This window comes from Phalangium opilio, unplaced genomic scaffold (genome assembly GCF_054372755.1).
Source record: "Phalangium opilio isolate 3A_F unplaced genomic scaffold, DU_Popi_V2 ptg000105l_1, whole genome shotgun sequence".
NCBI classification, from domain to species: domain Eukaryota; kingdom Metazoa; phylum Arthropoda; class Arachnida; order Opiliones; family Phalangiidae; genus Phalangium; species Phalangium opilio.
In genome coordinates, this window is record NW_028324207.1 from 4,977,802 (window position 1) to 4,993,965 (window position 16,164).

General features: G+C 35.3%; 1 long non-coding RNA gene across 1 annotated transcript; it reads left to right on the top strand.

Moving 5' to 3' along the window:
* The first annotated feature begins 13,020 nt into the window (after nucleotides 1-13,020).
* LOC149627449 (uncharacterized) lies at nucleotides 13,021-14,115 on the top strand. The gene is made up of 3 exons (XR_016374467.1): nucleotides 13,021-13,320; nucleotides 13,399-13,472; nucleotides 13,536-14,115. It is a non-coding gene; the product is annotated as an uncharacterized LOC149627449 (long non-coding RNA).
* The last annotated feature ends 2,049 nt before the right edge of the window (nucleotides 14,116-16,164 follow it).

Consider the following 16,164-nt stretch of genomic DNA (forward strand, 5'->3'; position numbering starts at 1 on the left):
TTTTTTTGGAAATTTTCTTACGCTCTCTAATATTAGTCCTCCATTCCAATAAAAATAAAAGATTACTTCAACGAATGCAGAAACAAAGCATCGGAACTTACCTACATCAGACTTTGTTTCAGCTTCGGCACCATTCTGTTCAAACCATTTTTACATGCGACATACAATGGACTCCATCTGTCACATTCTAGTGGATTGACGTCACATCAGCTTTAATTAGCTTTTCGACAATTTCAGAATAACCAAACCGGCAGGCCAAGCACAAAGGTGAAAGTAGTCCATCAGAGTCATCAGAAACCAACCGCTCAACGTTTTCGAATTGTCTTTCCCGATACTGAAGTAAAGAGTGCAACAAACTTCGTTTATCTTTGGATAAAATGTCGATGAAGTTGCTGAGTGTATCAAATTGACGTTCACGGATTAGTACGTGTAGAACTGTTTCTTTGGAGGTATCGTGGCACGCTGGTGGATTTGTAGGATAATTCTCATCTAAAAATTTTATGTAGCTTCGTAAAATCTTCTCAGTTTCCTTGGAATTTTTGTCATTTCGAATCAGTACATCGAGGAAAGTTCGAATCACTGTAAATCCCTCTTTTAACATTATTTCTCGAGTCATAATCGACAATTTATTCCAGGCGCCTGCGTTTCTGTTCGTATTTTCAGCTAGATACAAAAGATAATCAACTACAAAATATTCAGCAAAGGTTCGATGAATAAATGTCAGATTTCCGATATAAACTCCCGCCTTTAAAAGTGAATCCTCAACTAGACCTTCTTCGTCCTCAAGTTCGGGGTACTTCAGTTCTTCATATACGTTCTCAGACAATAAAAGTTGTAGAGCGTATTGTCTGTGTTTCTGAAACATTAGTTTTTCCGCAATTTTTTGCGCATTGGTCAAAGGTATGTTACCGTCCATCGAGGAACCTTTTTCAGTGTAATAAATTTCTATTTTACTTTTGATAAAATCTTTGTATAAATCCATTAACGATACGTTGTCAATAATGGCGAATTGTCCATTTGAAATGTTACGGAGCATGTATGACGCTAATAATCTGCATTGTAATGGAACTCCCATAAACTGTCTTTCGTTATCTTTTATAGATTTGGATAAATTGTCAATAGAAATTGAGACGTATTTATTCAAACCTTCAAACGTTTCCGGGAATTTTGTGTTCACGATATTCAAATTTTTTTCCAAATATTTAACAATGAACTCCACTTGATCTTGTTTTGAAAATGGTACCATAGTATAGGCCCAACAGCTGAAACAATTTTCCAACTGTTCCTTGGTATATGGCCTAGTTGATATTATAATTTTCTCGACACGAGTTTTCATCAACGTTTCTAGCATTTTTATGACCTGGCTATCATAAGCCGGACTAATTTCGTCAAATCCGTCAAAAAGTAACACCAACCTCCCGTAATTGGTTAATGAGTTTTCGAACCACTTTTCTTCAAACGGAGTTTTCAGTTTCGTATTTTCGTTGCTTGGTAAGATATATTTCAGCATAAAATCCGATAACTCTTTCGGATTCCCGATGGAAATTTTCTCATTTTTTGCCTTTTCTAAAGCCTTGGTGCACGTGTTTAAATTGACTCTAATTACCCAATAATCCGGATACATGTCTTTGATTTTTTGGCCCAATACGGAAAGCACGGTTGATTTTCCCATGCCAGGAGTGTCGGAAACTATCAATGATTTGCCAGATTTTTCTAGCAAAGTCTTTTCAGAATAGGAAGAGCTCTGATCTTTGACCAAGTACTTTCGTAAATATTCCAGTTTACCACGTGACTTGTACAAAATTAACTTTGAATTTGAATCATACTTTAACCAATGAATTTTCTTCTTTGGATTTAGTTCGCATAAACAATGAAAATCCTCATCTTTCTTTATTTGAACAGGGTTTTCTTGATTTGCAAAACGAGGATCGTTTATAGCTATCAAGTCTGAAGAGTCTATTTTGTCTAAACATTTTTCATCAATAACTTCTTTTAGTTGGAACTCTCGTGGAACATAATATTCCTCGACGTCACCCAGCCTCTCGAGCTCCTTTCCAACAGTTATGACTTCATTTTTAATCAAGTTTACTAAAATTTCCCCTTTCAGAACTTCTTCAAATTGATTAAAATCCTCTTCGCAAAGAAGATCTTTTAAACTAATGTTTTCATTTCCTTGAAATTTGATTACTTTTCTCTTAATTAAATCTTCCTGAGCTTCAGTGGTCAACTCGCCCCACGTGATTCCGTCATGTTTTATCACATGTTCCATTTTAAAATCTTGGTTATTTCCATTCGTTATTAAAACTAATTTGATATTCGATTTAAGTTTAATTTCTTCCCGCAAATCTTGTAGAAATTTCCAACTTTCGGTATTCGAGCTGAATTTGCCTGCGCATTCGATACATATTATCGTTGCTCCCAAATTTTCGTGTTTTAAAAATTCCTTCAAAGTGAAGAAGGTTTCCGTTATTAATAGATTTTGCAATTGAAAGGCCAAAATTAAACAATTTCCTTGTGAACTTGGAATAGTCGTCAGAGCCTTTGCCATAGCGATATCGGTTCCGTACTGAGCCTGTATTTCACAAACTTTGTCAGATTTATTTTCGAAAAAATTTATCAAAACATGCCAAGGATCTTTGGAGTCTTCGACCTTTAGTTTGATTAAATCGTTGACTTGTTTTCGGTATGTTTGGGATATGTTGTTGTAAATCGTTTTCCTAATTTGAAAATCGGTTAAATAATCTTCGGTTTTCTCGGTTAATTTGGGATAAAGTCTAAGCAAGCATCTAACGTATGGCACAAGTTGACGGACATCCGAATGAGAGTCGCAGGTAACGATATCACCTTGAAGACACAATTGTTGCAATTTACGTTTTATCTTGTCTTGTAATAGACCCAAAATGTGACTTTAGTCAAAAATTCTATTGGGGATTATTTTCAATTGCTGGAAAAGCTGCAAAAACTTTAATTCCGAATCGGTGAAAACGCTGAAGTGGCATTGATTTTTCCCAACGAGTTTCGCTTGATACCGAACTTTCAAATCTTTTTGCGCTTTTGAGTTCGGTCCATCGGTGTATGTTAAATATCCCGTCGTATCTTGCGGCTCCAATCTATTGACTGTTTCGGCAAATTGCCAAAAATTGCCAAATTCTTTACCGAAAGATTTGTTTTGCCTTGTCCCCAATATTTGTCTTCCAAAAACTTTCATACCAGTCCACAAAGTGGGTTCAATTTCGGGCCAGTCGACTACTTCAATCTCATCCGATGATGAATTTTTCAATTTTGCTAAAAGACCTCCGAGGCCGTGAGACTGTTCTGTGTATTCAATAACATCTTCGGCGACATTAATTTCTGGAAAAATTCGGTACAATTTTCCAACATGTTTATTGCAACAGTTGATTATATTCGGTGACGAGATATAGTTGGTTATGTCCAGGCGATGCAGTTGGATCTTTCTATCAGCATATCGAACGTCAAAATCATCTACCATCTTTGCCAGCATATTCTTGCAGCCTGGGCTATCAAAAACTTCAGTATGCGCGTGGTAACCTTTGTAAGTCTTGCTTGAATCTTCTTGGTTTCGAATGTTGATAAAATTTCCTTTCTCCAACGTCAAGTACTTGAGGGAAAATGTCGTTACTTGGGCTAACCAACCACCCAAGGAATGTCCGGTGAAATATATTTCGAATTGGATGTTGCATTCTTCCTCAACTGAACTGACAGCTTCGTAAAGTTGGTGTGTGAACGTGCAAGCGGCGTTCATTTGTCTAACATATTGATTCCACACGACTCCCATTAAATCGGCTCTTATTGTATCCAGGTTGTTGGATCCTCTATGCGCTATGACAATTCTGCGATGCTCTGGATGCCAAAATGCAGCGCCAAAATATCCCCATCTTAAATTCCAGAACGCTGGACTTCTAGCGGTTGTAAGAAGTTCCCAACCTTGAGGTAGTTGCAAACGTTCCTCGTAATCCTCATCAATATCCTCTTTATTTCGGTCCGGGTCTTTGTAGGCACTGTCAGCGAATTGCCCTAGCGTGTAATGGTCCAGGAAAGGCAATACGCTCCGCAACTGTTCTTCTTTAGCCCTTGTTTCTTTTGGTGTTTTAGTTTTGAGGTCGTTGAGAAAATATTTGTTGCTGAATTCTAAGCGATCCTCGAAAGTTAATTTGTCTGAGATGTCTTCAAAAGCTAATTTGTCAATTTCATTTTCAGCATTTGAAAATCTCCCTGTTATAGAAACCAGATTCATTATTCAATATATTGTATTTAATACCATGGTCATTTAAGCTAGACGGTCATTGCAAAAGGAAAATACGATTCCTTTCATCGCAGTGAGGAATAATCGGTGGGTAGCTTTGGTGCAATTTTCAACATGATATGTTAGCCTTCGTCTCCCCTATGAAGCTCGTGTTTTCTCATAACACACTTAGGTAGGAATAAATCAGAACGCATCCAGGTGGAGCTAAAAGTAGCATTTGCTAATCTTAGAGGGTCAGTAAACTCCACCCCTCAACTATGGGAGCATCTAGTGACATTTGTTAAACTAAACCAACGCCTAGAATCGCTTTAAAGGAAAACGTTCACACAGCGGTCTTCAGCAGATCTTCAGTCTTGATTTATAAGTATCTAAGAGGGAAAGACACGGGGGTAAAACATTGCTTTCTATCTTGCTTTTAGCGCCTGTCCAGATATTGCGCAGAGACGGTTATGTATGTCTCGACACCGCCTTTTTTACATTGAAGAGAGTTATTGTTAGTGATATATGTTAAGACTTTGTCATAAGGAACAGAATTGAACCGAAGTGACCCTTCCCCCCTCCCGTTAGTCTTAGCTTATGAGGAACTACAGGTATTTTTGTTAATCAGTCCGTTTCCATCTCTTATAGGGTATGGTTGACGATCGTGAGCTGCGCATTTTTTGTACTTAATATGATTCTCATTAAATTTAAATGATACTTAACACTATAATGCCTTAAATTCATTAAGATTTTCCAAACTACATAACGTTTATCTACTAACAGTGGAAAATAGGGTGAGAAACGTTAACTTTAAAAACTAAACAGGCAGGGCTTTGCAGACCCCCGGAAAGGTTATGGGTCGGGTCCCTAGAAAAATTCACCAACTGTATTGGCAGGCAATATATCAGGGTGCACACCAGTGGTTTCGCGAAAAGCACTCCAAATACTCTTGTCTCGTAGCAACGAGGGCACTTTTAAGCCCATAACCATCAACTTTGAAGATAGAAAAATTACTACTTGGCTTATGGTCTATTTAATAATATTTATGCCTGCCCGATCGTCAACAGCAAAGAAAGAACTGTAAAAGGTATTTCCGTAGCCTAAGGTGATTATCGTGAGAAACAAAACTTAAACCTCGTTTTATATTTTACTTTCAGTGATTCAACCTTCTCTTTTTGTCTTTTATACTGGTTAAGCTCTAGTTGAAAATAACGTATTTTTAAATTTTATATTTATATTTTAACATCCATTATCCACAAGAATTAACAAAGGTCGAAGCCCTGTAAGACACTCTCTACCTAAAATGTAAGTGGATAGACCTTTCTTCCCTCACCATTGTAAGCAACCGTTTTCGCACTAGGACCATTTAGCTTAAAGGACCATGAATCTGCATTCGGAGCATTTTATAAATTATCCTACCTGGCCCTGCCATTGTAGAATTTCTTAATTTTCGAAAACTAACCACGGCAAGCTTACGTCATAATTTTCTAAAACTACAAAAAAATGCAAATTCATTGACGACTAAATTAAAAGTCATATTCTATTTAAAATAGAATTGAAATCACTCACGTGACCTGGAATTACTCTGCCCAAATTCTTCATCCACCATTAATGTAGTACAATTTCAATTGGTCGAGAACTATTTATCAACATGACGTCGTCAATTATAAACGATGGTTCAAATATTGAAAATAAAACCTACTTTTGATTAGAAAAATCTTGCTAAGCCTTTTCGCGAACAATCTCAGCAATATTCAACATTACGCGTTCAGATTAACGAAAAAACAGCTCATATTAAACTCACTTTTTCGTTTTGCCGCTCTTTAGAGCTGGAAAAACGGTTGTTCCGATCTCTGTGGGCTGGACGGCTGGTCGGCAGGTCGGCAGGTCGGCTGGCTGGATTTTGGTGTGACCTGATGAGATTCGTCATAAATAAACTTCTCAAATTTCAAATTTCCCGCGAATTTTCGACTCGAAATTCACCCTACACCTCATAGGTGGCGTAACGTATTTAATTTCAATTGAAATTATTTTTCTGTCGGTGCGGGGCCTCGAACCTGCCGGTCCATACTAGACGCCAGTGAAGACGCCGAACTCTCTACCAATCGACCCACGCTCGCTTAGTACAAAACCCGAGTTAAGTTAGACTGTAGAGTAGAGAGAGGTAGAAGTATGTGGATCCCCCACCCACCCTCCCCTTCCCGACGCGCGCCAACCAGCTGCAGCTGGATTTTGTAAGTGGGAGAGGAGAGAGAGTAGAGAGAATGACTGCCTAGCGCCCGCCAATAATTTTTAGCAATGCGATTTAAATCAATGAAACATACTCATTTAAAGTTAAATAATTATAATTAGCTAATATGATTATTATATTTAAAAAAAATTATATTATTTAAGTGATAAATTTAACGATAGTTGTTGAGAGATTCAATAGAGGGCAACATGAGATGTCATAAATACAAGTTTGTTGTCTCTCTGCCTATTGCAAGGTCCAAGGCTTAACGGAAGATCGATGATTAGATAGTTTAATCAGGTGTTTAAAAACTTTAAATGCAACTTAATTCCGGCGATACCATTAACGACAAACGCAATCAACATACTCATGGTTTAATTAAAGTTAATTTAATTGAATTGCTCATGGGTGTGAAAATAATGCCACAATGAGTGGTGTTCGCGACGTTAAATTGTCGAAACAATGGAATATAGCTTTAAAAATGGGTAAACCACACATGGTTGTCTGCTCCCTTCATTTTAAAGAAGACAATTACCTCCCTCAACCGAAATATGAACATTCAGGTATGTTTTAAGCGTATAATATTAATTGAAAATCAATTATAATTAGAGTTATTATTGTAGATAAGTTAAGTTACCCTCCCAGACTTAGACCCTTGGCTGTTCCTTCCAAAAAACTAGGGCTCGGGGTTTTTTGGTCGATTTTTTCGAAAAATACGATTAACTACAAATAATCGAAAACTATTCAGAAGTTTATTCGTTTAAACAATACAACAATTTTAGATGATATTTTTTGAGATTGAATAATCTTAGTAAGATTTTAACCGAAAAATGTATTCAAGCGACAAAATTTTCCGAAAAAAATTATGTCGAAAAAAGGGTCGTACTCTATGTTCGGTTAAATAAAAAAATTTCTATTATAAAATCCACTTGCTTTGAAGTCTAACTTTTATTGTAATATTTTGTAATTAAAGCTTTGTAAAAAAATATCCAAATCATTTTTTTGAAGTAGACTTCCATCTGGAATATTGTCACTATTATTTTTTATTAGAATTTAACATGTATACACCTTTTCTCCGTATCAGTTATTTATGATCAGATCGCCAAACTCACTTATTGTTACAATCTTTTCGATAAAACCCAATTCCAAAAAGTCATAGTTATAACGTTAGTGGACTCTATAGCAAAATACTTTCCTCCAAGCACCAAAAGCGTATATCTGTGATATTTTCCCCATAGGGATCTCGCGATACCGCTTACCATACCGTCGAAATGGCGATAAAAGCAATAACAATTAATGTGTAACATCAGAAGGAGATAATGGATAATGCTAGCTTTAATTCGAAAATGGATGCGTTCGATTCTTGGTGCGAAACCCATCCTTATTATCTCAACATAAACGCCCTAGACTCGAACAAAGATGGGTTAGTGTTATATAAAAGGGTTAAGGTAAAAAGGGGAAGTGAAATAATATCACCAACATACCTAGATATGCAATCATTTCTCTTTATTGATAAACAATTGCAGCAGTAATAACAAAACACAGACAGACACGTCAGGTACAAAGCCTGTCTCTCAGGAGAAGTAAAAATCCACTCGTCCCTACCGCCTACTATATTTCAGAGAGTCACACTTGAAACATATTTTGATCATATACTTGAAAACGACTTCTCTATTCCGTTTTTTATTAACTAACGATATCAATACTCATCCTATATTAACTTTGGAAAGAGTTTCACGGTACAGTGGAGTAAAGTCTCAATATCTCGCTTTATACAAACTATTAAATGTATCTAGTCTATCGACTTCATACCCAATCTTCGTTACTCGTAGTTTATAAACTTTGACTACAGATTTTTCAGTTCAGAAAGGTTTTTCTCAAATAATTTATCAAAATTATATGATATAAATTATTTTTATCTGATGTTACTTATTATTCTTTAAGTTGTATCGTTTTAAGAGACGTTTTTCCTAGAATATGCCTCTTTCGCGAGTGTTTGAAAGACCTTAAAATGGTGTAGTTAGATTGGTGATGACAGTTAACAGAATAGTGGTCAGTAGAGTTTTTCAGATATCCGTCAACCTTGAATACGATCCGGATTAGGAAACTGCGAACGCGATTCCCTGGGGTGTGACAGCAGGCAGACAGACACACAAACACACAGGCAGATGGATACGTCGAGAACAGAACGTTTCCAAAACAATCATCACTCGGTGAAATAAAAAATCTAGCCTCTATATTGGCCTCATATGAGTCCAATATTGTTCGACAATTGTCCAACGTCGGTTTGTGTTGCACAAATATGAGCCCGATATCGGTTAGATATTAGTTCAATATGGGCTTGATATTAGAAAGATATAGCTATGAAATTTCTCCAATGTGGGCTTGGTTGTTGTATGGATAATTTCCTGCCCATTTCTGGGTTAAAACTGATCCCTTAAAAGATGATTCTGGATCCAATTTTGGATGAGACTCCAAATCTGGCTTATCATTCGACTCTCCCTTTTTGGACACTAGTTACGTTATCCAAAAATAGATGAAAAACTGTGCTGTCTCAGAGTCAGCCGTTTGGATCCATTTACATCCAATTTGGGCAACATTTTTTAACAGTGCACGCCTTGGGAAACAGTCAAGCGCTAATAGAAAAAATGTTCTATTTATCGCGTATGTGATTCATTTTAGTTTGTTTTTTATGATCTCATGTTACCACGCTTTGTGGTACACTTCTCTCGAAGAGAAATATTATATACTTCTGATAATATTGACTGTCCCAATGTTTTTATTGATAGTTCATACCATTATCAGGTTTTTAAATACTATTATTTGTCAATGATTAAAACTCTGCGTTTTTTCGTTAATATAGACCTTAAAAAATTTAAAAAAGATTAAAGTTTATCGTGAAAAAATAATAGTGTCGGTTACTCGTCCAAATACTAATCGATAAAAGAAACCGAAACCGCATTTGTATCATGAAACGTATGGATCATATCTTTTTATTCGGAATCGAATAAAACGTATCGCAATAAAAGTTTTTTGAGTAAAATTCTTCTGATTATGTTCAAAATTTCAGTTTTTCGGAAAAAATACTTACGATTAATAATTGCATCACTCTACCTTTTTCCAAATAAATCGAGACGAAATACTTTGATATAATCTCCGTTTAACAAATTTTGGAATGTTAATATGTTTGAATAATAGTTAACCGATCCCCGAGCCCTACAAAAAACTCCCGTTAAGGAAACATGATCAACAAAAGTTCAAGGCTAATGGGAGATTGGAAAGACTGAAAAAAAGGAATCAGCTCTCACAATATCCAACTTTGCATGCAAGTGAAACAGCTGAAATAAATGGACCAGCAGACGCAGAAATTCTAGCTGAAAGATTGGGGATTGATGCTGTTCAACAAACTACCGAGGAAACTACGACCGACAAATGCACCACTCCAAACCCCAATGATAAATGCATTATGGTCAACACCTTGGAAAATCATACATATAACATGTATGATTTGCTTCTAATGGAATATTGAATGCCACCTCTATAATTTCATTAACAGGATTACAAAGTACTGGTCTATTTGATGTGATCGTTAAAAATATTAACAGTGAGTTTCCTAGCCGCATCTCAATGAATGTTCGAGATAGGGTATTTTTGACACTCATAAAACTAAAACTTGGCATTTCATTTACCGCTCTATCAGTTTTGTTTGGAATAAGTAAATAATTTTAAATTAACTCTAACGATAAATTTTAAATGTTTCTCAAAAATTTGTCCCAAGCTTGTTAAAACCCGTGAAAAAAAATGCAAATAAATAATGCACCCAAGCTGAAATTTTGTAAAACAATTGTCCCAAGCTTGTTAAAACCCGTGAAAAAAAATACAAATAAATAATGCACCCAGGACTCCTGAAATTTTGTAAAACAATTTTATTTAATAAAGGAAATTAAAAATATCACTTTGCCTTATTTGCGCCATTACATTCCGTCCTTTTTATTCCATTTCAAATAATTTGGAATGTAGTAATTGAAGAAAGTAATTTGTAATCTTGGTAAAAGATTGTTAATAAATTTTTAAATAAAACAATCATCTTCCAGTTTGGAATAAATTACAAAATGACAACTTTGAAGTCCTAAAAGGGCCAAACTAAGTTGCCCTTACATTTGTTAGGGTTTCAAAGGAAATGTTCCGTCCTTCTTGATTACGTAAGGAGTTTTCTTGAGGACTGTTTCTGAGTTTCCTTTTTCACCAATGACTGGACACTTCATTTCGACCAAATTATCATTGACTAGACCGTCAGGGGAATGGATAAGAAGGGTTGACTTCAAAACCAATCTTCGGTACTTTTAAATTAGACATTTTTTAAAGCAACAAGTGTTTTTTTCGTTTATAATTCCATACTGTGTGAATTCATTTCCCTTAAAGTTTGACTGAAGAGCTTTTCGAATTTTTTCAGTAGGATCTTTTGGAAAATATGTGTAATACTCGTAGTGACAAGAGAGTGACAACAGGTACTAAACAAAACAAAAACAGTATTACCAATTTTTATACTCATTTTATGACCAAGGCTTAAGAGTTTACATAACTAATCTGGTTAATATTAGGGTGATTAGGTTTTCAACACTTACCATTTTTGAAAATATTCTCTTCTGAAAATTGTGGTTCATTCATTGCAAGAAATTTCAAGTACTAATTTTCATTTGGCACTGAATTATAAGTTTAAACGTCACATACACTGACGCTGATGCTACAGGTGTCGTCTCAGGCCTGCCATTTTTGATTTCCCCTAGATCAAGCTTCGCGTTTTTTCCGCACGGTGGCACTAGTGAAACTTTTCGTTAGGGCTGTGCGAATAGTACTTTTTAAGGTATTCGTCGAATACCAAATAGCAGTGTTTTTGGGAGCCATCTCTCGGCTCGGAATAGGAAAATGACCAAATAATTTGACCAAATAGTGTGAAGTTCAAAAATTCGACCAAATTAAAATTTCAATAAAACTATTCTACCAAGTTTCAAATTTATAAATAATGGGACACGGAAAGGTACTTTTGAACGGCTGAAAACTTATTTTTGAACGAATCAAAGGTTTTATTTTAATCAAAATTAGGTTAGTTGTCAATATATCCCTATTCGCTTTGCAATGTATGACCTCTTCCATGATACTATATTTTTTAATAGGTATACTATAGTGACATATTATTTGGAAGTTCAATAATTAGCTCCGCAGCGAGAAGTTGATAATAACCAGTACCCTTTAAGTTAAAACCTTTAATGATTTATTCTTGTCTATGAACTTCTAAAGACTGAGTGGCTGATTCTAGCTATAGTCTCCTAGATCACGCGACTCGGTGAACGCGGGTAATACTTAACAGTAGCCACGTCAGAATTTTAAGGCTGTGTCTGCCGAGTCGCGTCATCTACGGGGCCACGGTCCAGCGGACACTATGACAGCGCCCATAGGGATAGGAACATAACATTTATGTTCCTATCTCAATAACAGCGCCCTCAAATTCACAAAATCAACAGAAAAATTCAAAAACTGGTTGCGAATACCAAATAATTTGGTCAATAGACTGTTAAAAACATTCACTTTCACATTGTTTTATCCGCTATAGAATAGTCGGTTTTTCGAAGCTCATTATTTGGTATTCTAGAATTTTGAAAACCATTATTCGATTCGTCGGTGCGAATAGTAAACGTCAATTTTGACCAAATTATTTGGTCCGACCAAATAGTAACGAATAGTCTGCACGGCCCTACTTTTCGTTCTAGGCGCGGAATCTGGCAGCCCTGAACTAGGGAAATTTTGGTCTGAAAAAGGAAATTTTAAGAGTTAGAAAGGGAAATTTCATTTTTCCCACCTGGCATCACTGCTTTTGAACATTGCTTTGATCTCTTGCGAATTCTGCCTTTAACCATTTAACGGCTGTGGAAGATTTCTTCTGCTTTTTTTGAATGCCAATTGAAAACTTATTGTTCGAAATAAGTATTTGTTTTTAATTTTGTTACCATAGTTCTCATTTTTTTATTAGGCCTATTAATTTACCACTAATTATAGTTTATTTTCAGAATTAATTTCAAGTAAGTATTTCTTTGAGCGGGTAGTTTTGTCATATATTATTATTTGTTAGGCCTATTTACGCGTAAACTAAGATTGTTTTCAGGATATCTAACAAGTCATGAACTAAGTTAGGACATTTTCAACGGTCTGAAATCAAAATAGACTGCGCCTGTTTAACTCGGCTGTTTTACAAATACGAGAGAGTTCAGAAATGGCATCTAATATGAAAGAAACATCAGCGGAAAAGATGAGAAGGCTTCGTTTGAATCCAGAATACAGAAAAAGAGAAAAAGCTCGAAGACGAGAGAGGTATACAGCAAATAAGAAGCTAAAGAGGCTTGGGAACCTAGAGTAAGAGACCCATATAAGGCTTGGGATCCTTGAGAAAGACACCCATATTAGGTTTAGGATCCTACAAAATGAAATCCACATATATGCTAAAAGTTGAACGGTACTATGGTAGCCCAAATAGAACTACTTAATCTACAATGTCCAGATTGAGCTACCTACAACTGTCAAGATCAACAGTGGGCTTGAGAACCCAGAAAAAGAAACCCCTATTTGGCTTGGGATCCTTGAGAGAGACACCCATATAAGGCTTGGGATCCTTGACAAAGACACCCATATAAGGCTTGGGACCCTTGGCAAAGACACCCATATAAGGCTTGGGATCCTTGAGAAAGACACCCATTTACGTTTCAGATAATAGGAAAAAGAGGCCCCCCATATAAGCTGCAACAACAACATTAATCCAGATAAAACTAAGAAATCAGCACTGTTCGAGATTGAAGTAAGTAAAACTACCAGGTCAAAAATACATTATACTTGTAATAGAGCCAACACTGCAAATTCATTTTTTTTCAATAAGGGAATCAAGGCCCCCCAACGAGGGAAGCATTTCCAAACTGTACAACTACTAATTTTTCAATTTAATTTCAATTAGTAAGAAAGTAGTCTAACAATTTTGATAAAGAAACCTACTAATGTATGATTCTTACTCATTAGACAGGCTATTTGTTTTCTCTGGTATCAAATTTCAGACAACATGACTGGGGGCTAATTCTAGGCAATGGTTGTATATTGGTATAATAGTACAAACATTGAATAATTTTAGCCATCAGTCATATATTATGCTACAAATGTTACTTTTGCATTAAGGAAAAAGTCAAGAATTTGTTTATCGGACAGAAATTTGTTACTAATTTCATTAAACTGTAAACCAAGATCATACTAGATTGATTTTCTCATAATCGGAATATAATTTTATATTTAAATTAACAAAACCGTTTAAGTAAAAATAGCCGGCAAGAATAATTTTAGTACCCAAACACTACTATTATCCCACAAATATTAGGTTTGCAACAAGAATATCAACAAAATTGTTCCAATTCATAGGACAGAAGTTTGCTATTTACTTGTTTCATTAATCTATAACCCAAAATCATGCTAGATTATTTTAATTCATAATTGGAATGATATTTGATGTTTAAAAGAAGAAAAAAACCGGTAAAGTATATAGGCCGGGGTCACCTTACAATAAATTTAGCTAGCTCAGGCAAAACGTTAATATGGCCGGGGCCATCTTGTTTAACTTTCAATTCAATGTTCTTACTGAATCTATTTGAGCTAATTTTAACAAAAAAACTAAACATGCCAAATCTAGCGTTGCTTTCCGTTAATAAGAGTAAGGACAAATCTGAACTAATTTAATCTTTCAAAATCCTTATCTGCTTGAAAAATTTTATATTATTGTTTAATGAAATCAGGCGAGGTTAGTAACTTACCTTAAAAGTTAAAATAAGATAAGACTACAACGCTCAGGGTTTGGTTTTATCATAGTGAGATAGCATAATCCAATTAAATAGAATTTCAACAATAGAATTTCTTGTTGCTAAGGCATAGAATTGTCTTACGCCTCGATGTGATTTGAAAAGCTACCGCTCAAGTTGTTATCAATTCCCAAGAATAGCTAACAAACACGAATTTGAGTGTTATACTTATTGTTGTTATGTTTCTCATGAAAATAATATTGCAATAAATAGAGTATTAATATATTTTATTTACTATCAACATATAGTTCAATGCTTCGCTAACACTATCCCGTTGTACAGAAAAAAGTGTGGTTAAATATTGAGCGGAAATAAGACGTCATAAAACGTAGCATAAAGGATAATGAAGAATAAAGTGGTGTGGAATAAGTCAAAGATAAGTCGTACAACGAGATAGTTTATGAAAAATAACTCATTCCAATTCAACCTCTCGGAAACGAATCCCTTTAGATCGGCTGTTATTATGACCAAGTTATATAGCAATTAATTTATTTATTTATTTATTGTAAAGAAAGTCAGCTAATGACTTGTGGTGACAGCCTTGTAATGCACAAAAAAACATGTTTGAAAGAGAAAAAATAAAAACGCTTACAGTAATCACAGTTTTAGCCATATAAATTGATAGTATCACGCGTGGAAAGGGACTATTACAGAAACAAGTACAGTTCATTTAAATTGATTTAAATAAAGGGAAAAAAACCAGTACGTGGTATAATTAGGAACTTTTAATATTTGGGGAACATTTTAATTTATTTTGGGTCATAGTGTAACATTAGGGCCTTGCTAAAACAAGATTTAGCTTGAATCGCTACTATGTCAGCCGGGAGATTGTTCTAGAGGTTAATAATACTGTGGGGAAAATTGTTTCTTTTATCGTTGGAGTTGTAGGGTTTCGAGAAAACCGACGTTTCAAGTCACCACCGCGGCAAGAGGGACAGACGGCACTTTCAATATGTGTCACCATCCCCTTAAACTTGGTCACCCCGAAGCTTGGCTTACAGTAGTGCATAAAACTCCCGACAAATTCGAGAGGATAAACTAAACGTTGCTTTTGGCTCCACACGAGCGCCCGGGGTTAAAGTTCACTTCAGAGAGATTGCGCCCTAATTTTTTAGAATGGTTTAAAAATAATTGGGTATAATTAAAATGAGTCTTTGGAAATACCTTTATTATTATTTGCATTAGGAGGGGAATTACATGAAAGAATAGTAATGCGAAATGTGTTTTCTTTTCAAGGTTACGCCAGGTCAAGAAAAATCCTAAAAAAGAGCAACACGTCACTTGCAGTGTACCCTGAAGGGGTTTTTCTTGGGCATTCCCATAATATCGCTAATTAACTCTGCGTTAATTTCCTGTAATCCAGTCTGCACAATATCTATTGCTTTAAAGTCATTAGAGGCCCAGGCTTAGGTTCAAATTAATCTCTTACGTTATTTCATATGTCCCCAACTTTAACCGTATCAGTTTTAATCCAGGAGACAATGTGTTTATTCTTCGAGAAGACTTATATTTTATATTTATTAGAAACATTCTGTACCTGAATTAATTAACAAAGTAATGTTAGCGATAGGCTTAACATTTGCTGCAGCAATCTTTTTAGGACAGTTTATTGGTGGCACAATAGGTGGAGTTATGCGCCAGTTTCGTACTGTTAGAAACTGATAAAATAATAGTTGAATCAGTTCGGATTCTACGTAAGCTTGTTTTGTTCTTTAAACAATGAAAATATTAAGGCCAAACTATTACATAGATTTATCTATTGAAGCGATATTCGGACTAAGCCTGTGGTTTAATTTTAGGTGGAT